Source organism: Lissotriton helveticus, chromosome 1_2, assembly GCF_964261635.1.
Source record: "Lissotriton helveticus chromosome 1_2, aLisHel1.1, whole genome shotgun sequence".
In the NCBI taxonomy this organism is placed as follows: Eukaryota; Metazoa; Chordata; class Amphibia; order Caudata; family Salamandridae; genus Lissotriton; species Lissotriton helveticus.
In genome coordinates this window covers 263,405,604-263,432,529 of record NC_136058.1, presented here as the reverse complement: position 1 = coordinate 263,432,529, position 26,926 = coordinate 263,405,604, and the positions used below count along the sequence as shown (strand labels likewise).

Sequence of the window (26,926 nt, the reverse complement as noted above, 5' to 3'; positions counted from 1 at the left end):
GTAAGTAAACATAAAAATAAATAAAACGAATTTCGTTGCACACACTGCATCACCAAATGCGATGCACTGTGGTACAATTACAGGTGTGCCTGTCCCTCTGGGCTAAAGGTGATAGCCATTGGGATTAGGTAATATGTCTACTTAGTAAAACGTCTAGTATAGGGGTCTCCATCCTCCTATATAGCTAGAACCGTTTCTGATCACTGAACACCTCTCGGAGCTAATGCCTAATATAGAGTTTCGATAAAGGTTCCTTAAATGCTACGAAACTTAAACACCGCCCTTGTGTACCACGTACTTGCCCCAGCGAGCATGCAACTTTAATGGCACAAGAGCTGTACCACAAAAGGCTTAGCTGTGCGGTTCCAAAAGGAGTCATCTGCGAGAGGCGAGTGTCTCTTTTCTACATATCACCTTATTGCCATCCAATATATGACGCCACTGCGCTCATATTAATAGCTAGGTCCCAACAGACTTCCACTATCTGCCTAATTGGCATGACTGATGTCTGCAAGCAAGCAAGTAAATCTTTTGTTAATGTATACATTGCACCCTTAACTAGGACACTTATGGCAATATTGCATTTTGAGAAGCACCTGCAGACATTATAGCACTCTAGATGTAAATATATCTCTGCAGTCACCCCCACATGGTTTACCTGTCAGGCAATACTGACGCACACAGTATGCATGAATACATTGCTTCGAAAAGCTAAGAACGCTTAAGAAAGAAAGGAGACATAAATAAAAGAATAAAGAAGGGATGACCAATGAATAAAGAAACAATAAGAAAAGCAAGGAAGAAAGAAAAAGAAATGACAGGGAGGCAGATATAAACAGAGAACAACATGAAGAAAGACAAAGAAGTCGATAAAGCAGGAGAGAAGGAGAATCGAAAAAGACAAACAAGGAGAAAGAAAGAGGGAAAGAGAGAAACAACAAAAAAGAACGAGGGAGAGAATGGATGTTGGAGAGAACGATAGCAAGTGAGTCAGAAGAAGGGAGACACTGGAAAAGAGATTGAACAATAAAAAGAATAATAAAGAAGCGTAGAATTAAAGTATGAAACAGTCATTAGAAGAAAAAGATAAGAGTGAAAGAAATCAATGGAACACATACAGGGGAAAACAAGGGCACAAATTAAACATAAAGGCGAAGAAGAAGGAAAAAGCAGAAGAAGATTAGAAAAATGAAACAAGGAAAGAGGAACACAGTAGGAAAAGCAAGAAAAAGAAAAGGAAAGAAACAAGATGATAAAGAAAGAGTGGAAGACAAAAAGGTAAATAACATAGACAAGGAGAGAAAGGGAGCGATTTAGAGGAAGAATTGAGAATAATGAACAAGTAAAGAAAGAAAGACATACAAAGAAACAAGGAAGAAAAAAATAAGACATAGAAACAAGACGGAGAGAAATAAGGAAAGTAGAGAACAAATGAGTGCGAGAATGAGAGAAAGAAGATACGAAAGAAAGCAAAAGGAGTAGAGGTAAAAAAATATGAAGGAAGAAAAGGAAGGAGAAAACAAAACAAAAGAAAACCAGAGAAGGAAAAAGAAAAAGAAAAGAGAAAGTAAGAGGTAGGGAAAGAAAGAATATTTCAAAAGAGGATGAGCTGCTTGTTCCTGCATTGTGATAGGCAGATATAATGTGTGAGCTATTCAGAGGCAGCCTGCCACCTAGTAGTAGCTCATTACTGACCAGTGGCAAGAATTGCACTCTCTACATGGTTCTATATTAGCAGAAATACCAGGTTCCAGTCCTAGGTTTTCCTTTTTCAAATTGTTGTATTCAGATATGGTATTTGACACGAAGTCGACACGCGCTTGTGATTATAAGTATTTATTGGAATCCACCTCCAGCCAGTCCTCAAATATCTTCACGGAACCGTCTCTTTAACATAACTGTCACCAGGTAGAGTCACCGGCACCCAGTATTGCACCTGATGGCCAGATTGACTTAAAGGGACCCTGTCATAACAGGTATAGGCCACAGCACATCTCCCCCCTAACATAATGTTAACAGCTGAGGGGTGATGAGAAAGAGATAGAGGAGAAAACAAGGACATATGAGGAACAACATTCTGCTACTAGGAAAGGAAAGAAGAATAAAGAAAGAACAGAAAATGATAAAAGAGGTACACGTTGCAACGATAATGCATCACTGTTTATATGATGTAACATTGTTCAGAAATCAGAATCTCATAACATACATAACAGTAATTTCAAATGAAAGTAAATGAGAGCTCATACATATATGAAATGCAACATGAAACTAATCCACAGCATAATAATTGAAATGCACCGGATGTGTCTGGCCCTAGCACTGGTTCTGAAATACTCGCTGTCTTCACACAAAATTGTCAGGTACATCACTTGGGGCAGGGTTCGCATCAATACATTTAGCTAACCGCGACATGCTCTCGACATAAACACTACCCAAAATGACAACATTTTTTTTAACTTCAATTATCTTCCTGGATTTCCCTCCTTTGGGACACCACACAGGCTTCTTGATACAAACCAAATCACCCACATTCCATTTCCTCCAGCACACACAATGTTTAGCATCAAACCGTTTTTGTATTTGTCCCGACTAGTTATCACTTTGCCAGGTAACACAGCTCTACCACCCCTCCTTGAACTCAACGATACCGGGTTCAATTTAGAGCCAGCCAACCTTCTCTTAAGCATTCAGAAAGGAGAGAGTCCTGTTACTGCACTCAGTGCATTCCTCTGAGCCATAACTTCTCCCGGGGAGAACAGTCTTGGAAAGCAATACGTTCTCCAAAGCAGAGTGCACATTGGCTCTCAGAAGTTGGTTCATCTTCTCAAGCATACCAGTAGCTTGTGGAGCATATAAAGCAGTGTAGAAATGGGTAATAGACAAGTTACTAAGAAAGTCCTTTATCTCTTGCAAAATAAACTGGACCCCATTATCTTTAACAATCATCTTTGGGACCCCTTCACATGCAAAAACAGCTTTCAAAAATATCACAACAGTCCTGGTGGTAGTTGAATGCATACAACTAGCTGTCACCTACTTAGAGGTGTAGTCCACCAGAACACTGACAAACCGCTCATTTGGTGGTAAGAAATCAAAAGGTCCAACCAAATCCAATCCAAATTTACACCAGGATTTATCCAGAACAGGAACAGGGGACAAAGTAGACATTCTCACTACTTTGGATTTGTCATCACCTGCACATTGAATACAGTCTCCCACTACCTTCTCAACTTGTCTGTGATGGCCCAGCCACCAGTAGCATTCTCTTATACTAGCCGTCGTAAGGTTCCTGCCTACATGTCATGTATGAGCCAAGTTAGTTAATTTCTCTAACAACCTTGCAGGTGGAATATGGCTCTCTTTCTTGTACAAATCGCCTTCGACAATACCTAATTTCTCTCTGACATTTCAGAATGACCTAACACCAGCTGAGCAATCACACCAGTTAGGTCAACCCTCAACAGTATAGCAAGAAACGTCTTTGTGAATAGCATCTCTTTCCATCTCCAAACACCATTATATTTTACCAAGGGCCGACTCCTTGACCCACAAAACAGGAAAGTCTTCAGCCAAGACACAATCTTCCCCTTGCGGTGACCTAGAGAGAAAATCTGTCGGGATATTCTTCCCAGGAAAATACTCTAATTGAAAGTTAAATTCCATAATACTTTCCCCGTAACATTTGATGCATGGAGTAGTTTACTCATCCATTCTACAGGCAAACATCTGCACCATAGGTCTGTGATCACTCCTGACCACAAAAAGCAAACCTCACAGGTAGTATTTGAAATGGCTCATGGCACAGGCACAAGCCAAGGCCTCACGCTCCATGACGGAATAGCGTTCCTCTGCACCCTTAAGAGAGCGTGAGGCAAACGCCATCACTTTTTCTTCACCATCATACATTTGAGAAAGTACAGTTCCCAAACCTTTCATACTAGCATCCATTTTGAACAGGGTCTTATGTTTAACATCAAAATGACTTAAGGTAGGCATGTTTCCAATTTCTCTCTTCACCATAACAAAGGCTCCCTCACACTCCAAAGACCGTTCAAAATTCGTACTCTTCTTCATCAGTAGTCGTTAAGGTTGAACCACACTAGCAAAGTTGGGAATGCATTTTGAGTAATATTCTGCAAGGCCAAGGGACGATCTCACTTGCTCCTTGTCACAAGGCGTCGGTACCAAAATGATAGATTCCGCCAAATGCAGCTTTGGTCAAATCCCATCCTCCTAGATGGTATGGCCTAAATAAGAAACTGTGCCCACTCTGAAACTGCATTTTTCTCTTTTTAAGGTGAGGCCACTGTCTCTTAACCTCGTCAGTACTTCCCTCAAAACAACATCATGCTTACTATTGTATTCGGGGAACATCCTTTACAATGCAACTTTTACCCCGCACTACCATTACAACACAACCATTACAACGCAAGTCATTACAACGACTTGCGCTGGAGGGCGCTGTAGGATAGGGAATAGCTTAATTTTCTATCCATTGTATCCGTTGTAACGACTTGCGTTGTAAAAACTGCGTTGTAATGGCATGCGTGGTAAAAGCATGCGTTGTGATGTCATACAACCATTGTATTCACCATAGATCACCATGTTGTCCTGAAAAAACAGCATGAACATGATGTAGTGGGTTTGTTTTACTTTAATGATGTGATGTCAATGCTTTACAGAATGTTATAGACGTCTTAAAGAATGTTCTGTTTTGAACAATGTGGGCCCGTGCATGGAGTGCGCGCCGGCTGCGGGTTCGATGAGCAATGTCAGTTGCTGATCAACCTTCGTGCTGGAGAATCGCTTCATGTCATGGGTGAAGTTTATAAATAAATAAATACTTATCTTTTCTGAAGAATAGCTCATGAGTGGTAACTCCTGATTCACCACACATGACACCTTTGAGTATCTCCTTTATCACCCTCTGGAAACAAGCAGCAGCAAATGCCAACCCGAATTGAATCCTGATAAATCTGAAAGTGTCCAAAGGAGTGACAAAGGAGGTGAGAGGTCTAGAATCCTCACGGAGTAACACCTGATGATATGCTGCAGAGAGATCCATCATACTGAAAACTTTAGCTCTTGAACATGGTTAAGGTCTCACCCATGTTGGGCAGAGGTTGACAGCCCACACAGATACATTGGTTCAGTCCTCTGAGATCCACACATACTAGAATTCTTGCACCAATATCCTTGGGGGCAAGAGCAATGGCTGCCAAACACTTTGAGGCTTCAATTTCCTCAATCACCCCTAGTTGGAGCAATCTATCCAGTTCCTCTTGCAGAGGATTCAACATAAGATGTGGTACTTTTCTGACACTATGTACAATGGGCTTGGCATTGGCTTTCAGAATGATCTCATGTTTCAAATCTTTTAGCGACCTAAGCTTCTTATCAGAGACCTCTGGAACATTTTGTACAATGTCTAAATCACCACCAACATCTGATACTACTACAACTTGATTCAACATTGGATACAACATCACCTTTGGATAAATCCAAATTGCAGTTTATTTTTGTTTAACATAAGATGATATTCACATTCAATAACAGCACAATGGTCTGCATTATTATTAAAAAAGGTGCTCCAGAATTGGAGGGGGGAGTGTACAACGATGTGGAAATGTGAGGGTTGGTGAAAGAGGAAGGGCAATGTGCAATATATACATCAAAGGAATTTGGTGACCTATCCAGCCACAATGAAGGCTAAACAAACATGAGAACCATACATTCAAGTGATACAGTCAATCAATCGCTGTTATCTGTACATGGAAAATAGGTAAAGCCGTTGACGTTTCGACCTCAATGGTGTATGTAGGGGCTTTTAAGTCCTTACAGTGGGGTCTTCTTCAGGACAAATATTTTCTTTTGCACCCTAGGATTATTGGTGCCGTGCACCAGCTTCTCCCTAATCAGCGACTCGGTTAAATCGGCAAATTCACAGGTTTGTGCCAGTGTCTTTAAGGAAGCAATATAATTCCCTACTCTCTCATTTTTGGCTTGCGTCCCCATAAAGAATTTGGGTCTTTCCATACATTAATGCGAGCCCTAAAATGTTTTTTAGCCCTTATAACCGACATCTCGTAGATATCCATAAGTTCACCCTCAGCATTGCCAATCGCTATTAAGTTGTGGATGTTCCTTCCTTCAATACCCAAATAATGAAGAAGAATACCCTGTTTCCTTGCGACACTTCTCCTCCAAATGGCAACCAAGTAAGAGTCAAACAACCATATCCATTGTTTCTACAGTAAAATAGGTTCTCCACGCTCAGAGAGGAATTGGGGTGGTTGTGACATGCTGAGAGGTGAACAGTGCAACATGATAAACCCCTGTAATGAAATTCATAATAACAATCTACCAAAAACTAATACAGCAAAGTAATAAAATAAATTACCATAACAATTAGTATAACAAATCAAAGTAATTTAACTGCTTCAGGCTAAGGACATGCTGTAACACTAAAAATATATAAAAGGCCAACCACTTCAGGTGAGGTAATTTCAGGTGAAGTAATGCGGTTCAAGATATCTCAACCAACATGTGAAAAATGGGCTTAATGAAAAAGAAGAAAGAGAAAAATAACTTCCACATACAATAAATAAAGAGAGATGTGAAAATCACCGCAATCCGCAGCTAAAATAGGTTCTCATTCTCTTTCACTTTGAAAATTATCTGCACGCCGTGTTTCTGGAATCTGTAGTGAGCTACCCGGCCCTGCCTGTACTTTGTTGCACAATGCGTAGCTAGGGGGGGGGCGGAGGGGGCGGTCCGCCCCAGGCGGCACTATTTTAGGGGCGGTCCGCCCCAGGCGGCACTATTTTAGGGGCGGTCCTGTGTTTAAAATTTGCCCAGCAGCCTCTCTGCATATTTTCTGAGGCCCGCTGGCGCTGCGCGCTTTTCACACAAGCACCACGTGACCGGGGAGCGGGGCCTGCGCTCAGCAGTTGTTGCTACTGGCAGTGGGGGGCCCGGGATTAATAATCCGAATGTGAGCGGAGTGGAGGACTTTCGAGGTCAATCTGAGAGTCGGGTAACTCGGTGCCTTGCGCTGCTGACTGCGCAATAAACCCCCCCCCACCCCCCTTAGGCCAGATCGAGTGACTAATTAATTTCTCACTCTCAGACAGGAGGACACTGAGCCACACTGCGTATCAGAAACATGACATCGTGGTGATGATCACAGGCGCAAAATGCGGCCTGGCGGGGGACGAGTCAGTGAGTAACATTTAGCTCACTTGTTTATTTGGTATTCTGCACTTTAGCTGAGGAATGTTTAATCTGTTTGGGGGTGGCTTATTTATTGCATCTTCGATGTTTCCGACAGCTTCGGGAGTTTTGTGTACCGTTGGATGTCAATTTGTGCACATACCAATTTATTGTTTTACTATTACATACTGTTTGAGCTTTCTCATATCCCTTTGTGGGGTATCGCTTGTAGTTTTGTCATTCACTGCTGGTTTATACCGTATGAGCTAGTGTTATTAGTGAACACCTTGTGTAGAAATGCTCAGAATAATTTATGTCTTTCTCTATTTGTAACTACGAAATATTACAATGCCTTCTCTAAGATCGCTTACAAAAAATCAATTACAGGCTAAGTTTTTGGATCTGCTTCATGCTGAAAACGGGTCCCCATCCATAATTAAATCTTAGTCCGGAAGTGCTGTTGGAATTGTATTTCTTCGTTTATTTCTCTAGATTTTTATCCCATATCGGCGGGCTTCTTGCTCACTCTGCACTTATTGCATGCTTGCTACCAGCCTGTGACCCTAGGTAAGTTATGAATGGGGTTAAAATGGACAGGGATAGGCCAGGAGTTTTCATGCATCAAGAAAAAAGGTCAAGGTAACCCAGGTGAATAATGGAGTGCTGAAGCGAGCTCAGAGTTTTGTCTTCTGACAGTTTCTGCTATAGAACATGTACAATGTATATTCGCAAAACTATTTTAGAGGATTAGCTGTGAGTTACTGCTTTTAATAGGTTAGTTCTGTTCCATTTCTGGTGCTTTGCTGCAGTTTTAAGATCTTCCTAGACTTTCTCGTTGCTCAAAGGAGTGCAATTTTTGATAGTTATATGTTTGCTTCGTCTTCATTGCTTATTTTTGCGCACCAGAAAGTGTCACTCATAGTTATTAAAATGTCACTCATAATTACTCTGAAATTATGAAAATGTCACACATAGCAATTTGAAACCTTGGCAGCTATGTATCACGCACGGCACTTCTTCCTGACTCCTCTGGATGATACATTTGCATAAGGTATGAATACACAAATGAAGTCTTGGTTTTTTGAAAAAATTCTTTTTCATGTCCTTCCGACCAACACGATAACTGTACATTATTTCTGGTGTCCAATAGAAGATCCGTTGATCCCTCTAATCACAATTCAATTTAGGATTATTTCTCATGGCGAACAGCAACATTTTTCTGTGTTGAATTAAGATCGGGCTCAAAAAGAACTATGGTAAAGTGAATCTATTTCCTCCAAACTACACACTCTTCTCTGCCGGGCTTCTTTCCCCCAGGGCACATTGGCAGACTGGCGATTTTCCCAAGACAGTCAACCTGGGCTCCCTAGAGGCTGGTCTCAGCTCCTGTACACCGATTCCATTCCACCAGGTACACAAAAACGGAAAGTTGCGAGAAAAAGAGTTCAGCTTTGACAGTCTTAAAAAAAAATCACTTCTGCCTGTCCTCCTTGTGTTTTGTTTCTCTTCGTTGTTGCTGCTTTGGAATCTAAGGTAAGGGGGTCTTCATCAAAATCTTAGACCAACAGGTTTCCACTGAACTCTAAAGCACAAAGGTCTCCATTGGATTGGAGTCGTAGGCAAATGGGACTTCAGCAAAACGTAAAGGTCAGGGGTTTCCGTCGGTTTTCATTGAAATCTAAGCTGTAATGTTATGAGTGAGATGTCACAAACAGGGTAGGTAGAACTGATGTAAGTTTTAGGTTTCCTTCTGCTATTCCTTCAGCGACGTAGCTAGGTGGGGGCGGTTCGCCCCAAGCGGCACTATTTTGGGGATGGGGACTGTCTAGCCTTGGACCGTGTCATGTATGTGCATGTAACTTGCATGATCGAGGTAACCATTAGCGGCGATACTACGTGTCTCTCGGACCTCTTTCAGGTGCTCGCCGTTCTTTTTCCCCCGGCACCCTCCAAGGGGGCGGCAATCTGAAGGATAGCCCCGGGCGCCACAAGCCCTAGCTACGCCCTCCTGGGCCGGGCGCAGACCGGGAGGTTTAAATAAAGGGTGACGTCAGTGCTTGTGGCTGACGCCACGGACGGAGCTACTGTGTGGTTGTCCCGGTCATTTCCCTGCAATAATAGTTAGGCCTAGTTTCCACCCCCCTGCCCCGCTACATTGGCGACGTCGATGCGGTAGGACCGCCACAGCATGATTAACAGGGCACACTGCACCCCTGGGGTGTGACATACCGGAGCGTGGCGCTGGAGGTCAACGGCACGTCACGAAGAAGGTAGAGAGACACTTTCAAGGGGCAGAAGACCTGAGTGCGTGGACGTCGCTGAGGAGCGGAAAATCGTATCCGTGTGCAGAGGGTGAGTTTGCGACAGCGCCGGCAGTAAGGAGCATCAGGGAGAAAGATGGTGAGTGAGAAGGCTGACGGTGGGGCAGCAGGAGAGCAGTGGCCGAGCCCCACGCTCCATGTCAGTAACACCAGGCAAGCCACAACTGCGGGGTCCTATATACAAAAATTCAAATCAGCACATGAAAAAGCAGGCCCAGCAAGTGTGAGGAACACGTGGTACACAGCGCGCGTGGATGGCACTCGAGCACAGCATACAGGAGTGCTACAAGAGGGGGCATCAAGAAGCTCTGTAGGAGTGAAGACACACCATGTGAGGGGTGTGCAGGACTACAGTAAAGGAGGAGTGTGGACCCCCCAAGAGAGGTGGCAGGAATAAAGTGGGCACCACAGCGTGAGGAGATATAGCTGGCCATACCCATACCCTGCAACACAAAGCACACGGAAGATCAGGAGCACTACTGCAAGAGGTCACAAGGGCACTAGGTGCGATGTCACAGCAGGCAGAGGCAGGGGGTCAAGCGGCTGCAGAAAAAAGCCCATGCAACGCATTGACTGTGCTACCGCCAGTGGCTGGTCCAGCTACAACGGCGCCACGGTGGCGCAAATGGATTGGTCAATTGGAAAACTATTTTATAGCAGTGAGAGAGAGATTAATAATGCCATCAAGAGGTCTACCATGCTACACATGGGCTGGAATGAACTACACAAACTATTACTTGACCTACCTAACACCGACGACAGGAATGACTACGATAAGAGCATTGGACTGCCACTTTGACCCGCAAGTCAACCCTGACTTCGAACATTTTAAACTATGCCAGGCTAAACAAAGAGAGGAGGAGTCAGTTGACATGTTCCATGCGCAGCTGCATGGGCGGACCAGTTTGTGCGCAGGCATTGATAAACAGCTAGAAATCAGGGCTCAACTCATCCAGGGCAGCAAGTCGTCAGATTTGAGAAAAGTATTTCTTCGACAGTCGGGAATATCATTAGATGACATTCCAATCCTGGGAAGGTCTCATGAACTGTCCGATGCACGAGCGGGAGAGATGGAGTCAGTGCTGGCGAGAAGATCGGGAGGAAGCATGCAAGGCCTCACAGCAGTAGTCAATGAGGAAAAAGTGGACGCTATTAGGAAAGGGCCCAGGAGAGACGGGGGAGGTACGGCAGGGTGCACGAGTGGTCAAAGATGTGGAAAGTGCGGACTGGAGAATCACCCCCCTCTAGGATGTCTGGCTCAAGGGCAGGCGTTTTTCAAATGTGGAAAATTCTGACATTTTGCGAAGGTGTGTATGGGCGCGATGAGAATGCAGGGTCCAGGCAGCAAGGCGACGAAGTTTGGGCAGCACAGGCAAGAGGTACGCACGGCGGAGGTCGCAGATGAAGGGGAAAGTTGATTCCAGCACATGAGAATAACGTAGGACGATGAGAAAGATTACGTGTTTGTGATATCCTACACAGGGAGGAGAAATTCCAGGAAACGACCACCGCCCATGTGCCAGATATGCATAAGACACAACAATGCTACGGCACTGATAGATACTGCAGCGTCAGTAAATATCCCAGACGCCGAGTGTTAGACCTGGCACCTTTGGCGTGGTTTCCCCTGCCTTTTTGCCTCTACCTCTCTACCTCCTGTATTTTTGATGCTGTGCTGGATTTCGTTTTTGCTGGTTTAGATGCTTTGGGCACTTTGCCACTGCTGATCAGTGTCAAAGTGCAAGTGCTCCCTGAGTAAATTGTATGTGTAATTGGTTATCCATGATTGGCATATTTGTATCACCAAGAAGTCCCTAGTAAAGTGCACTAAGTGTGCCAGGGCTGGTGATTCAAATACAACTAGTGGGCCTGCAGCACTGATTGTGCCACCCACATGAGTAGCCCTAAACTGGCGTCTCAGGCCGGCCACCGCAGTGCCTGTGTGCAGTCTGTGGACTGCCCTGTCAACCTGGCCAGTGTCCACACTGACCAGGCCTAACCCTTTCCTTTCTGTACACATTGGTCACCCCTATGGAATGCCCAAGGTAACCCCTTGGGCAGGGTGCAGTGTATGGGAAAGGCAGAGCATGTACTAGTGCAGGTGACATGCTCTGGTAGGGAATTACAGCCATTTTCGTTTTTCACCATTGTAAGGCTATCTTACCCATAGGCTATCATGGGGAATGCTGGCTACAGTGGTTACCTGCATATATTCCCATTGGAGCAAGATAGGACATAAAAGTCTTGTAACCCTGAACTCAGAATTTAATAACACATCTTTTAGGAAAGGTGTTTTTTAAATCCTGTGTTTGAGAACAGCAGTTTTAGAAAGTTGCTGTTCTCTTGTCTGACCTCTCTGTGTGCCTTGGCCTGTTTGTGAATTGCTGTCTGGTTTGTGAGTAGCAGGGGCTGGGTGGCTCCCAGAGGCGTAGTGGGCCTTCCCTGGGCTGAATAGCTCCATCTCCATCTAGAGTGGTGGGAGGGGGTAGCACCTGGGCCTGAATAGGGCTGTGCCTGCCTTCCACAATGCTGGCTCCACCTCCTGCTGGGCGGCTGACGACCCTGCCCCTTTCTCTGAAAGGAAAGGAGAGGCCAGGAAAACAAAGTGCTCAAGGAACACCCAGAACTGGTTCAGACCGGGCTCAAAGCCCTCCTGCCACTGCAAGAACCGACGCATCCTTCGCTTGCAGAACGCATCGCTCCGGTTCGAGAGCAGTACCATCGCTGAGAGTATCGTCTCAGAGCCTGTCATCACTGGGTGAGATAGTCGCACCGCTTGCCTGCGGACCGCATCACATTGCTGCGAGTGTCGTCGCAGAGCCATCGCATCAATGGGCCGCGAGAGGAGAAGATCGACGCTGCGCCTCGCATCGCCACCGCACCTGAGATCGCCGCCGTCCCGAAGATCGTCGCACCGTACCTTTTGCGAGACGCTTCCTACGAAACCTGTGCACCGGAATCCATACAAGGTATCGCCTCCCTCCCCATACAGACCAGATTCGTCGCAACACGCCCGCTGCATCCAGCTGGGTTGTCTTATCCCCTCCCCAGGGTCTCAGGAGTGATGCTTCGCTTGTTTTTCAACGCTGCAGCTTTCACTTGGAACTTTTGACGCATCTAAAGGTACTTTTGGCTAAAACGTGACACAACTGTGGATTATTTTAACGCAACCTTAAGAACTCTTTTGAAACCATATTCTTGAACGGTGTATGTTGGATTTTTGTCATTTTGGTCTTGTTTACTTTACATTAAATACTTCTATTTTTCTAAACTGGTGTGGAGCCCATTTGTGGTATTATCACTGTGTTACTGTGAGTGTTGGTACACATACTTTACACATTGCCTTTGATAAGCCTGACTGCTCATGCCAAGCTACCAAGGGGGTGAGCAGGGAATATCTAAAGAGTGTATCCTCTTTACCCTGACTAGAAGCAAGGGTTCCTATTTGGACATTGGTACCTACCTCTGCCAACTAGAGACCCCCAGATCTAACACCGAGCAATATGAACAACTCAATCCCAAGCCACCACTTCAATCCACGAAGGCGAGGATTTTCACCCATGAGGATATACCCCTATCCCATTGCAAAGCATGATTGAAGTAGAGGTCACTCATGGTAGCAGGTCAGCTATGACCAGATTTTATGTGACCAAGGACAGTGCAGGGACGCTACTGGGCTGCCACTCAGTGCAGATACATCAATCTCATGCAGAAAGGATCATGGATGAGTTTTCTAGCCTCTTAGAAGGGTTGGGGGGATGTATGACGTTACAACGCAGGCTATTACAACGCCTGCCTTTACAACACGGTTTTTACATCGCAATCCATTACAACGCATAGCGCTTTGGGGTGCTGGATAGTGAATAGTTTAATTTACTATTCCAACTCCAGTCCCCGTGGACACTAGGGAAGGTGTTGGATAGTAAATTAAACGTATTCCCTATCCTAGAGCGCCCCCCAGTGCAATGCGTTGTAATGGTTTGCGTTGTAATGACCGCGTTGTAATGGTAGTGCGTTGTAATAGTTTCGTTGTAAAGGTTGTTCACCGGGTTGGGGTGCCTCAAATGCATAAAAGTAAAGCTGCACATCGTCAAGAATGTCAATCTTGTGGCGCTGAGGCACCGAAGAGTGCCGAAGAGCGCCGTGGTAGAGGCAGAGTTGGAGAGGTTGGAGAAGGCAGGAGTAATCGAGAAGGTGTCGGGCCGACCCCGTGGGTATCCTCGTTGGTGATTGCTCCAATACCAAAGCAACCGGGAGTGATAAGGTTGTGTGTGGACATGCGCCTTCCAAATGTCGCCATCAAATGAGAAAGGCACATCTCCCCTACAATAGATGAGATAGTGGCAGACATCAACAGGGCACAATTGTTTTTCAAAGTGAACCTTAATTCTGGACATCACCAGTTGCTGCTGTATGAGTCTAGCTGTTACATAACTACTTTTTCCACCCATGTAGGATTGAGAAGATTTAAAAGGCCCAGTTTCGGAGTATTGTCGGCGGCCGAGGTGTTTCAGGACTCAATTAGGGGAGCACTGTCTGGTCTCATGGGGGTTTTAAACGTGAGCGATGATGTGTTGATTTTTTCCAAGTCACTCGAGGAAAACCATGAGCGCCTGAGAGCTACCCTCCAGCGGCTGGTCGAGCAAGGTCAGACGCTGCATAGAGAAAAATGCCAAATCTACGTGAACGAAGTGGAATTTTTTGGGTAGCGGTTCTTGAAGGACGGACTACAGGTGGACCCGGCAAAAGTGGAAGCAATTCGAGCTGCAACAACCCCTCAGAACCAAACGGAAGAGAGACGTTTTCTCGGGATGGCAAACTACTGCGGCCATTTCATACCCCATCTGGCGACCTTGTCAGAACCGCTGAGAGCACTCACGAAAAAGGATGTGAAGTGGCAGTGGACAAGTGAAGCGGCGAAGGGGTTGCAGGACATCAAAGGAGCATTACTACAGGGAGCAACCGTAGCCTATTTCAAACCTGGACATCCCACGGAACTGGTGGTCGACGTGAGCCCAGTAGGTCTGGGGACAGTACTCTTGCAGCTAGATGGCGCGGATGAGTGGAGTCTGATAGCATACGCCAGCAGGGCATTGACAGCAGTGGAGACTCGCTATGCGCAGATTGAGAAGGAGACCTTGGCGATAAAATGGGTGTGTCAGCACTTCGACATTTATCTGTGTGGCCACAAATTTAAAGTCATGACAGACCACAAGTTGTTGGTTCCACTGTTTACCGGGACCGTGAGAAATGGGCCACTCCGGATCGAGAGATGGGCGGTGCAGATTCAGCACTACAACTTTGAAGTAATTTATCGCCCTGGAGCTAACAATCCGGTGGACTATCTATCGCGACACCCTGTGACTCTTGACCCAGACCAGCCAAAGGAGGTGGACGAGGGGGCAGAATCGTTCATCAAGTACATCACGGGGGAGTCTTGTCCCCGAGCCTTGTCCGAAGAGGAAATCCAGTCAACCACTGATGAAGATGAATGCCTAGCTGCAGTAAAAGACATGTTGAGAAATCAAACATGGAAGCATTTTTTGGATGGCCTGCGTAGGCGGACCGAGGAGAAAAGAGAAGCACGGATGGGAGTATGGAGGTACTGAGAAGAACTAACATGAGAGCAGCGAAGTAATCATACTTCCCGGAATGAGAATTGTGGTTCCCATACAACTGTGGAGGAGAGCGATTAACCTGGCCCACCAAGGGCAGCAGGTATTTGAAAAGCCCAAGTCTCGCCTGCGCATCAAGGTGTGGTTCCTGGGGATGGACCGGATGGTGGAGGAGAAAGTGAGAAGCTGTCATGAATGCCAGATTACTGGGAGCGATGCACCTGCTCCACCAGTCATCAGAGAGCGGCCGTCCACGAAACCGTGGACCTTCATCGGCATGGACTTCGGAAGTTTTGCCTGACCGGAGACTAACATTGGTGATCCTGGACAGCTATTCCAAATTTCCTGTCTTGGAGTTTGTGAGGTCGACGGCATTTGAAAAAGTCAAGCCGGTGCTGGAGAAAACATTTGCACTGTTGGGGATGCCCGAAGAAATACGAACGGACAATGGGCCTCCATTCCATGTTCACTCGGAGCTCCACAATATCCATCACTGGTAGATAACTCCACAGTGGCCTCAAGCCAACGGCGAGGTGGAGCGCCTTATGCAGATGATCACTAAAGCCCTCCGAATTGGTGTGGATCAACGAGAAGAGCTTGAGACGTGCTTGCATCGGTTTCTGAGAGCTTACTGGCAAACACCCCGCCGCACCACCGGGTGTGCCCGAAGTGATCTCATCATGAAGCATGCTGTAAGGGATGTGGTATCCATGAGTGAAGAATGGGAGCCCGGGACAGTGGACAGTCCAGGCCAAGAGAACAGCCACCAGCGATCAGGCCAGTAAAAGGAGAAGAGCGAGGAACGTCAAACTCAGGAGAGGTGACAAGGTGATTGTAAATGGCAGATACCCGGGGTGGAAGTTAAGAACGCCATTTGAATTGGAGCCCTGAGAAGTAGAAGCGATGTGAGGAACAATAGTGACTGCCCGAAGAGGAGAGAAACCGATAACCAGAAATGTATCATGATTTAAGAAGCTAATGGTGCCTTCCCCTCGAGGTCGGGAGACCCCGGAACAAGATAGTCAGGAGAATGGGCCGAGTGAAATGGAGGAGAGTGATCACAGCCTTCGAAGGACCCCGGAGGAGGAAAGGGAACCAGGAGAAGAGGAGGAAAACATCTCGCAGCCAGGAGAGGTCAGCTCCCAAAGATGGAGACCTTATGGACTGAGAAACAATCCCCGACCAAGCATAAAGTTGAAGGACTTTCTATGCTGAGGAATTCTGAATACAATCCAGAAGAAGGACACTTTGAACTCTTTCTTTGACTTTATTATGTTGAAGTTTTTATGTTGGTTTGTTGTTTTAGTTTGTTGTTTGAAGTCGATGGATAAGGAGGGTTGTAGTGAGCCACCCGGCCCTGCCTATACTTTGTTGCATATTCACCCTCTTGGGCCGGGCATGGACCAAGAGGTATAAATAAAGGGTGACATCAGAGCTCGTGGTTGACGACACGGACCGAGCTACTGTGTGGTTGTCCCGGTCATTTCCCCACAATAATAGTTAGGCCTAGTTCCCCCACCTAAACCCGTGACAGAATCTAAGAATCTATTGTGCTTCGCGTGTAAAGAGAGGCAGATTCCGTATGTGCCAGTGCACCCAGAGCTTTCGCATGTTGTCTGCCTTCTGCTTCGTGTTGTATGGGTAGCAGTTTGGTGCTCCTGATCAAGAGACGCAACAATAATGACGAAAACGTCACCATCACACTTCTGTGAAACAGCCGCCAACGTCCTTGGAAACTCTTTACTTGCACTTCTACACACTGCCAGGCAACAGTAAGTGCTTGGTGCCATGCTCAAAGACTCTCCATGTGCAGTTATATGCGCTGGCAGTCAAACTGTAAATGCTTATGCTCCCAAATTGTAATAGCCTCCCCAAATAACGTTAACCGTTCATCAAAACTCGAGTTGTAAGAATGCAAAAACAATGATTGTACATTCGCAAATAACCAAGTTCAGATTTACCGTTGACAAATTACCACCTTTATCCTCACCATCTATATTACAGTGTTGAGAAACTTTCACAAACAGCACACAGGGTTCAATAAGTGAGGTGGATGCTCTCGCTCGTCACCACTTGACAGGAAGTCCACACATACTATGATTATAAGCGTTTATTGGCATCCACCTCCAGCCAGCACACAAAGAGCTGAACGGTCCTGTCTCCTCTACATAACTGTCACCAGGTAGAATCACAGGCACCCCGGATTCCACCTAATGACCAGACTGACTTAAAGGGACCCTGTCATAACAGGTATAGGCCACAACAACACTCTAATTGTTTCCTACAAAGCACTAGGTCATTAAAGAAAAGCCCAGGACAGCTTGGTGTCATTGGGTATGTTTAGAAGGTGGAATAGGGCTGAAATGGGACTTTGCCTACTTACTCTCGCCTGTGTGGTACAACCCACCCAATGAACTCAAACAATTACGAGCAACCATCCCTTGTCTGGTATGGATGTTCTGCAATCTCAGCACTCCCATTGTAAGAGTCTAGTTTTATGAAGACTAACATTCTTACAAGGCGTAACTTTTTTTTAGGAGATGGGATCTTTATTAAGCAGATCAGTGGGTAGAAGGGGTTTTATGTGAGTGAGTGAATTTGTTGGTGCAAAGATACTGTTTGTCCTTCAACTAGATCAATTAATTGAAATCAAGATGTGAAAAGGACAGTTGCTGAGAACCATTTGCAAATCTTTCAGCTAAAAATCCCTAAATTTTGCAAATATGTCTGAAGAGAAATTCATGCAATGTAATTTGGCAGACCCTCCAATCCTTTTTAGGTCTCACCTAGACTGAGCATGCTCTGTTTCTGCAGGGCCTTTTGTTTTCTAGCAGTGGGCTTAGAGGTCGATCATTGCTTCCCATTAGTTGGCTTCATTGTCACTCTCATTTGCTTGCTATTTATTGGTCGGATACCATAGGCTTCATTCCTGTGTGTGTGTGTCCCTCCCCTGGAGCATGGAAACATTACTTGTGTTCTTCTTCTCATTTTTTTGGAGCTACTTTTTTCTTTGTGTTTAAGCACTCAACCACAATGCACCTTTTTCGGCTGGCTCTCTTGTGTATCTCGCCTCCCCTTTGTCCCCCCCCTTGGGCTCTACTGCTTACCCTCACCTTCCCTCCCTCATTGGTGTGGCTTACCCCCAACCTTAGGGGCCGATTCGCAGAACTAACTTGAGACAAAATCCTAAACTTACCACCATTTTGGTATCAACAGAAGGCACTTACTCATTTTGGTATTCACAGGAGGCACTTACTCATTTCGGTATTCTTTTAGGAGTCCTAGCTTTAGGACTCCTAAATGCCTTCTGTGAACACCGAAAGTCTTAAAGTTAGGATTTTTCTCAGTTTAGGAGTAGTAAAGTTAGGACTCCTAGCTTTAGGACTCCTAAATGCCTTCTGTGAATACCAAAAGTCTTACAGTTTGGATTTTTCACAGTTTAGGAGTCGTAAAGTTAGGAGTCCTAACTTTACTACTCCTAAACTGAGAAAAATCCTAACTTTAAGACTTTCGGTATTCACAGAAGGCATTTAGGAGTCCTAAAGTTAGGACTTCTAACTTCTGTGAATACGGAAATGAGTAAGGGCCTTCTGTGAATACCAAAATGAGTAAGTGCCTTCTATGAATACCAAAATAGTAGTACGTTTAGGATTTTGTCTTAAGTTAGTTCTGTGAATCGGGCCCTTAGTCCTTTTTGCTGCTTGCCCATATATAATATCTGTCTTGCTGCTTGCCGTTATCAACCCACCCTCCTTCATCTCTCTTTCTGCTTGCCCCCACCCTCCCTCATCTGTGTTGCTGCATTCTCTCTGCCATACTCCTTCCCTCCTCATCTTTGTTACTGATTGCCCCATTCCGTCAGCCTTCCTCTCTCCTCCCTGTTGCTGCTTGACTCCCACCTGCCTTAACAACAAAAAACTTTGGGCCCGATTCACAGAATGAACTTAAGACTCAATCGTAAACTTACTACTATTTTGGTATTCACAGAATGCACTTACTACTTTTGGTATTCACAAAAGTTAGGATTTTGTCTTAAGTCTGTCTTAAGTCAGCTTAAGTCTGTCTTAAGTTTTTCTTAAGACAAACTTAAGACAAAATCCTAACTTCTGTGAATACCAAAAGTAGTAAGTGCATTCTGTGAATGCCAAAAGTATTAAGTGCATTCTGTGTATACCAAAATAGTAGCAAGTTTAGGATTGAGTCTTAAATTCATTCTGTGAATGCCAAAAGTATTAAGTGCATTCTGTGTATACCAAAATAGTAGCAAGTTTAGGATTGAGTCTTAAGTTCATTCTGTGAATGCCAAAAGTATTAAGTGCATTCTGTGTATACCAAAATAGTAGCAAGTTTAGGATTGAGTCTTAAGTTCATTCTGTGAATCGGGCCCAGTATGATGAGGGCACCACTGGCTGCATCATTGCACTTTCTTCTTACACTCGCTCTTTACTGTGTTGCCTTCTCCTGCCCTCCCGCCAGCAATAAAAAAGCGCTATAACATGACCAGCACTGGCAGCGTCAAACTTCTTTTCTTTTCTTTTACTTTCAGCCATGCTGAAGCCAACAGCTATTGTATGCAGACGACGCTCTCCTGTTGCCCAGGACTCCAGTGGGGCTGCAACTTTAATGGATGCTTACTCAAAATATTAAAGCATCTTCTTTCAATTCCACATTCCATTTCCATTCATTTTCCTTCCTTCCCCTTCTGGGTAGATTTAAGTCGCCCCTGCCAATTTGACTCATAAATATAAGAGTCAAATTGACAGGGAAAGGATGGAAATCCGAAGAGTACCCTAAACTCATCATCTTAGGTTGTAGACCTATCTATCATTTGGATTCCACATATCTTTAGGGGCTGACAAAAGAGCTGCTACTCAGGCTAATGAGACTTTACAGGTTCAGCCTGTAGACATGTTCATGATGCTATACTGATCTTGCAGACTTTGGTTACAGAAACAGTGGGGATGAAAAGGTCATACAAAGCTATCAATGCAAGGACTGCGCATATTTTTGAAAATAAAAGAATGTGCCTTGTGACAGCAAAGAGATTACATGAGCAATAAATGTCTGTAACTCGCATTGGGTTAGTGCTCGAATGTCACCTTTAAATACATTTTGGAAATTTGCATATTTTGTTCCCAAACATGAGCTTGTCTGTTTACGAAAATGCACACATTTTTTCTTCGCATATGAGGTTTATTTTAATTATCTTAACTCATTTTGCAGGCAGGTTTTGAAGATATATTCATTATGTCAGTAAAACGAAATTTTTCTTGTTTTTCGTAAATAAAATGATTTCTTTAAAAATAAAGCTAGCCTTTGGCTGCACATAAACTTGTCCAAAAATATCAGCTTTTGTAGTTTTAGTGAATGCATTAAGTTGGGCCACAAAAATCAGCTTGATCTAGTGCTGAGATTCAGTCCAGCCTCACATACTAATGTATGATCATCACATCCAGGAATGCCCACTATTTGACAGAAGAAGACAAGAGATGCCAGGGATGGCACTCAGAAGTCATGGTTATCCACATAAGACAAAGGTGGCTACCAAATGTCAGGGATGCCCGTATGTAGCAGAGGTGGCCATCAGATGACAGGGATGCCCACCATGTCCATGGAATCCCAACCGAGGGCCCCATTAGGATGGCGGGTAGATCGCCCCCGTCGGGCCGGCGGTAGTCTCCGCCAGCCCGGCGGGGGCGACCTACACGCCAACCTCTCAGCAAAGACCCTGCGCCATATTACAATTGCTGGGGGGTCTGCGTGGACGGAAGACCGTCCGACGTTGCTCCGCCCGGTCGACAAGTCGACCGGGCGGAAAAGGGTTCAATATGGTGTCGGTGTCTGTTAGACACCACAAAACAACAATAGGAGAGGCAGGGAGATATAAGGAACTCTCTCTTAGTCCCCGGTTTAGTATGAATAAACAAAAAAAGGAGAGGTTTATTTAAGGTTCAAAAGCCACAGAAAGGAGCAATGCACTGGGGAATTACACACCCACTTTGGGTGGTTTAGAAGGCCCTCACACACCGACCTGGTCAGTGTCATGCTTCATCATCGGGCCCCACAAAAGAGGCCGAATGCCTCTTTGTGTGCTACGACGCCAGGAGACTGCGGAGCTGGTTGTGTGGAAAGGGCGTGCAGTGAGTTATATAGTTAAAAAGTGCCTAGAGGGTATCAAAAAAAATATTTTAATGTGTGATCCCTAAGACACGAATAAAAAGGAGAATTATGTGTCTGAATAAGTTGCCAAAGGTAATGGATTGGTTAATTCAGATTTCTAATTAAGTCAGTCAACATGTTTCTGCCTTTAAATGGTTTTAATTTACCTAGGCATTCGTCAGGACTAGTTAAACCCCGGCGGTATGGACTCTCTAATCATCCACCCTAACCTGGGGACGTGAAAGTGAAAAAATCAGAAAAGTGATAAAGTGCATAAAAAAGTTGGGAAGAGCGAATAGCTCATTCCAAAAATACTCCAAATTCAGGAGTGTATCTGCACCTGTAAATAGAAAAGTACAGACAAACACAGAGGAGACATACATACAATTAATCATTTGTATAGGTCATAGCGTTTGTCCAAGGTGCTCCATGGTTGTGGCATAGATAGTGTTCCCAATTAGACGCTAAAGTTAACACCATCCATATAGCCCTGCAGGGATATTACCACTAACTCTGGGTTGGTGACGTGGAGAATCTTGTGCCTATAACAAAGTGGTGAGGCTAGAAGGGGTTAAAAACATGATAAAACACTCCATAGGAGGGATCAATGGACCAAAGGTCTGTGAACCCACCGCGAAAGTCAAGGATATTAAGAACATCTCACTTTATAGGATGGCGCTAATTGCACCATGGGTCTCGGGAGGGGGGCCGAAGCGTACCTGGCACATCCTGAAAATGAAAAACAAAGGTTTTTTACATGCGATCAGATTGTACTTAGCTCGATCGTGTCGATGTTGGTACTGTGAGAAGGATCGGCTCTCACGCCCTCAACGCTATCAGCCCGCTTCTGCAACCTAGCATACCCTCTGGACCGGACCCCGACGATGGGGAGCGGGGCCGGTAACCGATTAATAAGTGTTTTCTCGCTCGGAACGCTCTTCCAGGTGGGCGTGCCCAGCCTCAGAGAGAGGCTTGAGGCGCGCCGGACCTGGTGGACTGGGCGTGGTGTGCCCGAGAGCGAGGCTTGGTTTAGAATGCTGTATGTTGTCATAGTAGCGCAACTGCTGCCAGAAGGGTCCCTATGGGTCCCTATATTTGCTAACACCGCGGTGCAAAGTGCATTGTGAAGCTTAGGAACAGGATATTATGAACAGATGGGAGAGCGACAGTAAGAGCACACCGATCAATGAGCGGTGGGTTATCAGGTGCCCACTGTCAGCACCCGGCGTTATAACAGCGTGGATAACTTCAGGCAGTCAGCCTATTTACCAACAGTAATTGGAAAGCCGGAGGCTATAGACAAGGTTGTAAATTGATCAATAATAACTAAGGGTAGTTAGAGTTGTTTATTTTTTTTATTTTATTTTTTTGCAGAGTTTTATATAGCGCGAACTAGAACCGAACCGAATCAGTTATCAGAGCGCTTTACATAGCACCAGTTACGTTACATGAGGACACACTTTCATTTTAGGCACGGGGAGATTAAGTGATTTGCCCAGAATCACAGGGGGTTTTTGGCGTCGTTACCGAGACTCGAACCAAGTTCCCCAGGTCCGAGGTCGAGCGTCTTAGCCGTTAGGCCAACCCCTCTCCCCTGTTGTGCAATAATAACTAAGGGTAGTTAGAGTTGTTGTGCTATTGCAAATCATAGTTAACAGGGGTGGAAAGGAACCTCTAGGAGTGATACTTATCGATCTAAATCAGTGTTCTCAGTAATATTTCACATTTAAAGCAATACCATGGAAAGAAAGATAATTGGAAGTGACAGTTTTATATCATTGTCGGTATTACCCCAGGACAGTATTCCATGGGATGTCATCATTTAAACCTGCTGTATTAGTACCTAAACGGTACACCCAGCGCTGCTCTTTCTCAAAGAGTCTCCTGGAGATGTTCATTGTACCAGTGACTGATTCAATGATTAGACACCACCAGCCATATTAGGATGTATGCTGGGACATGCCTTTCCGTGGCGGCATTGCCCCCAAGGAAAGGCATGCGGAGTCTGCATGCAGGGGCCCGTTGCGGGCCCCCAGGGACTCCGGGGGGTGGGGTTGCACATGGGGGTTACCTATAGTACCCCCCTGCAGTTCCATGCACAACATGGCAGGCACCGCGCAGTGCCTCCTATGTTGTGCATGGAAGTGCACGACAGGCCTTCCTGGCATTGTGGCGGGCGATGCTGAGTGCACTGCCCGCCGCAATGTAAGGAATGCAGAATGCACCCTCCAGTGTGGCGGGCGCATCCTAATCTCTGTAATGGGACCCCCTCACCTATGGCGTGCGGTCCCATTCCACGGGAGGATGGCGGGCATACAAGTCCGCCCGCCATCCTAATGACCCCTTAATGTCAGTGAAGGACCCCATTACACCAGTAATAATCCTCATAGTGCTATGGAACCCCACCAGTATGCAAGGTATTTACAGGGATGCCCATGATATGCCAGGAATGAACACTGACATGCAGGTAATTCTGCATTACACAAAAATGGCTATATTTATGCCACAGTACATCAGATGTCCCTAAAGTATGTTAGATCGTGCACAATGTACAGAGGCTTGCTATGATTAATAACAGCGTGCACTTTTTTCTTTAAATATAGTGTTTAAAACATCAGCTTACTTTGTAAAAGCAGGCCAAATAATGTTTCTCACAATTACCAAATTCATTGACATTGCATTAATCAACAACTCGGTTGAGTTCATGGCTTGCAGACTGCAACTAATTTCAGCTTCAAATGCTTAAATCTCTGAGCTATCTTGCTGGCACCATTGCAAACGGGCAATGTAGACACTGAAATGCATGGTTGATGCAGTCACCTTTATGGACCTTTCTGGTGCTGTCCAAGATGGTGGGTAGATATTGATGTATTTGCACAAATTAATTAATTCATTATGATTGATTCAGCAGTTCTTATAGGTATTGGCTCAGGAGCTTTTGTTTTTTTGTACGCCCAGTCACCTCTGACTTCTTACCTTGTTGAGGGTGGAGCTCCGCATAGCGCCTACGGTCACCGCTCCACGTCTCCGACCCTCCTGGTTACATGGCTTTAGACTTGTGGTCCTTGGGACTCTCAAGAGGCCGCCCGTGTTCCTATCAGACTCTTTGTGCTTGTCCAGCCTATGGGTCGACTCCTTTGGCTATCAGGGTCAAGGTGGACAGCCACCTGGAAGATTCTCCTATTCAGGGCAAACCTCGTGTTTGAGAGAGGAGTATTTCTCCCCTATGCATTCCAACATTGCTACCGCTAAGGGATACCAGAACTGGCCAGTGTCTCGTGCTTACACATGCCAACCTTTTTCATTATGTGAAACCTGTGTGCTACATTGTATCAGTTACATTAATTAGCCAAAAACAATACCCATTGTTCCTTAACAGTGTATTTTCTTTCTAGCCAGAAACCTTGTTCTTTGCTTGCCAGTTTCCAGGCTGCATGTTCAAGAATCTTCACAGTGTAACTTTCCTTCTATTCTTGTCCCCCCTTCCCTGCTGCTATCCCCAGCCTATTGCAGGCCTGTCTGCCTGCTGCTGTTCGTAGCCTATTATTAGCCTGTCTGCTTACTGCTGATTCGGCCTGGGCGGAGTCCGCGGAGTTCCGCGAAGTGACAACAAATCTTGCAAGCGGCACAGTGAGATATGTTGCGCTGCTTGTGCTGATTTTTAACACCAGGCGTTTGTCTGCGCTGTAAAATCAATGCGATCTGCGTCACGCACTGCACAAGAGGGCGAAGCTTCTTTCTGCTGCTCCAGTAGATGTTTTACTCAAGCGACAGCTTTCTCAATTCATGCAGCAGATGTCTCAACATGAGCGGTAGAGAAATCTTGCCGGGAGGTGGTCTAGCGTTGGGTTTTCCTCTCTCACGCTCGCCAACTTAACTTTGACGAGCTGCCAGGGAGGAAAAACTCAGCAGAGTTTTTTGGTACTGCGCGCTAAACGCAGATGCGGAGTGGGAAAAGCTTTGCAAACTGAGCTGAGTTTACCGCCCTTGCCTACTTCTGACCCCTGCCTAACACCAGCCTGTTCCTGTTGCTGTCCCCAGTCTATCACAAGCCTGCCTGCTTGCTGCTGGTAAACAGATGACCACCAGCCTGCCTGACTATTGCTGGACCTAACCTGTCACGAGCTTGCCTGTCTACATTTAGTCTTCGGATTACCAATAGGGGCACCCCAGATAGTGTTTCAATCTACCATCAACCTATTCCACAGACATACTTTGGTTGGAGTACGTTCAAACCATTCGTTTGAAAACAGATGTACCTCGGCACTCTAATATTTTACAAAGAACACATTTTTTATATAGTAATCCACTCAGAGCAAATGGCCCATTCAAAACGCCCTAACTCTGTTAAGGTTTTCAGAATGTTGTTTCACAAACATAGAGATATAACCGATACATATATCATTTCAAGAGAAGAGAACATTAGATTAATGCATTTTCTTTATGATTTAATATTCTTTCTATTTTTCTCTCAATACAGTATATAAAGTAAAAATACAGTACATGACATTTGTAATTTGGTACAGGATATGAATATTTAGCAATACATTAGACAGTTCTGCACTTTGAACACTGTAAGCAATCACATAAGCCAGAATGAAGGCCCTAATCCTAGAGCCTTCCCAGTGATGGCAAATGGAGAGCAGCCAAAAACAGCCGACACATGTTTCGTTACTATGCGTAACTTTCTGAAGGCTTATTTCTTATGCTGATTGCAAAATTAGGTTTAATTGCCGTCAAGGTCCATAAGTGGGTCTTACCAATCCTTATATTAGTGTTGATTTCTAATCTTTTGGAAGAGGCTGGATAGGCGACCAGTCTATTTTTAATGATCCTGCAAAAGGTATAGTGATTACCTTCGCCCCTCTGAGCTTCCGAGCCTATCTATATTCAATTCAAATAATCCTTGTAAGAATAAGTCGTAAGAGGCATTTAAAGTTAGCCCTAAAAACGATTTAGATCATATAGTAAACAAGGCTAGCGGTCTCCACGAAATTGTCAGAATTGCCCAGAGCCTCTGGACACGCCACTGTGTTGAAAGGACATATCAGAGCCCTTTTTGCACTCAAAATAAGTTTTTCTGTAGGCATACCGCTAGCCTTGTCACTATATGATCGAAATCGTTTTTAGGGCTCACTTTAAATGCCTCTCATTTATAGTGTCAACAGTATAATTGGCGGGGACTGGGTCACCATTGGACCCAGTCCCCGCCAAGGTGATGGGCAATCTTGCCCCGGTTCTCATCACCTCCCTTCTCTCCCTTTGGAACTCTTCTTTAAACCTGGGTCAATTCCCTTCAGTGTGAAAACAGGCTTTGCTGGTTCCCATCCTAAAAAAATCAGATGCGGATCCCTTACAATTCGGCAACTACCGCCCGATATCCCTCCTTCCCAAGCCTGCTAAAATCCTGGGAAAGGTGGTGCAGAGGCAATTGGCCTGTTACCTAGAAACTAACCACCTGCTGCATGACTCTCAGTCAGGATTTAGAGCCGGCTTTAGTACAGAGACTGCTCTACTAGAGGTATCTGAGACGATTCGTGAGTGTGTGGACAGGGGTGAGGAGGCCATGTTGGTCCACCTCGACCTGTCCGCCCCTTTCGATACGGTATCCCACGATAT

General features: G+C 45.3%; 1 long non-coding RNA gene across 2 annotated transcripts in view; it reads left to right on the top strand.

The window, feature by feature from the left end:
- The first annotated feature begins 6,908 nt into the window (after positions 1-6,908).
- The window catches only part of LOC144807847 (uncharacterized), a 34,688-nt gene continuing 14,670 nt past the window's right edge, over positions 6,909-26,926 (top strand). Inside the window, exons 1-2 of one of the 2 annotated variants that reach the window (XR_013606472.1) lie at positions 6,909-7,019; positions 7,130-7,221. This is a non-coding gene — a long non-coding RNA (uncharacterized LOC144807847). Of the gene's footprint in view, positions 7,037-7,129; positions 7,222-26,926 lie in introns of both variants that reach the window. The other variant, XR_013606471.1, reaches the window with a different exon arrangement.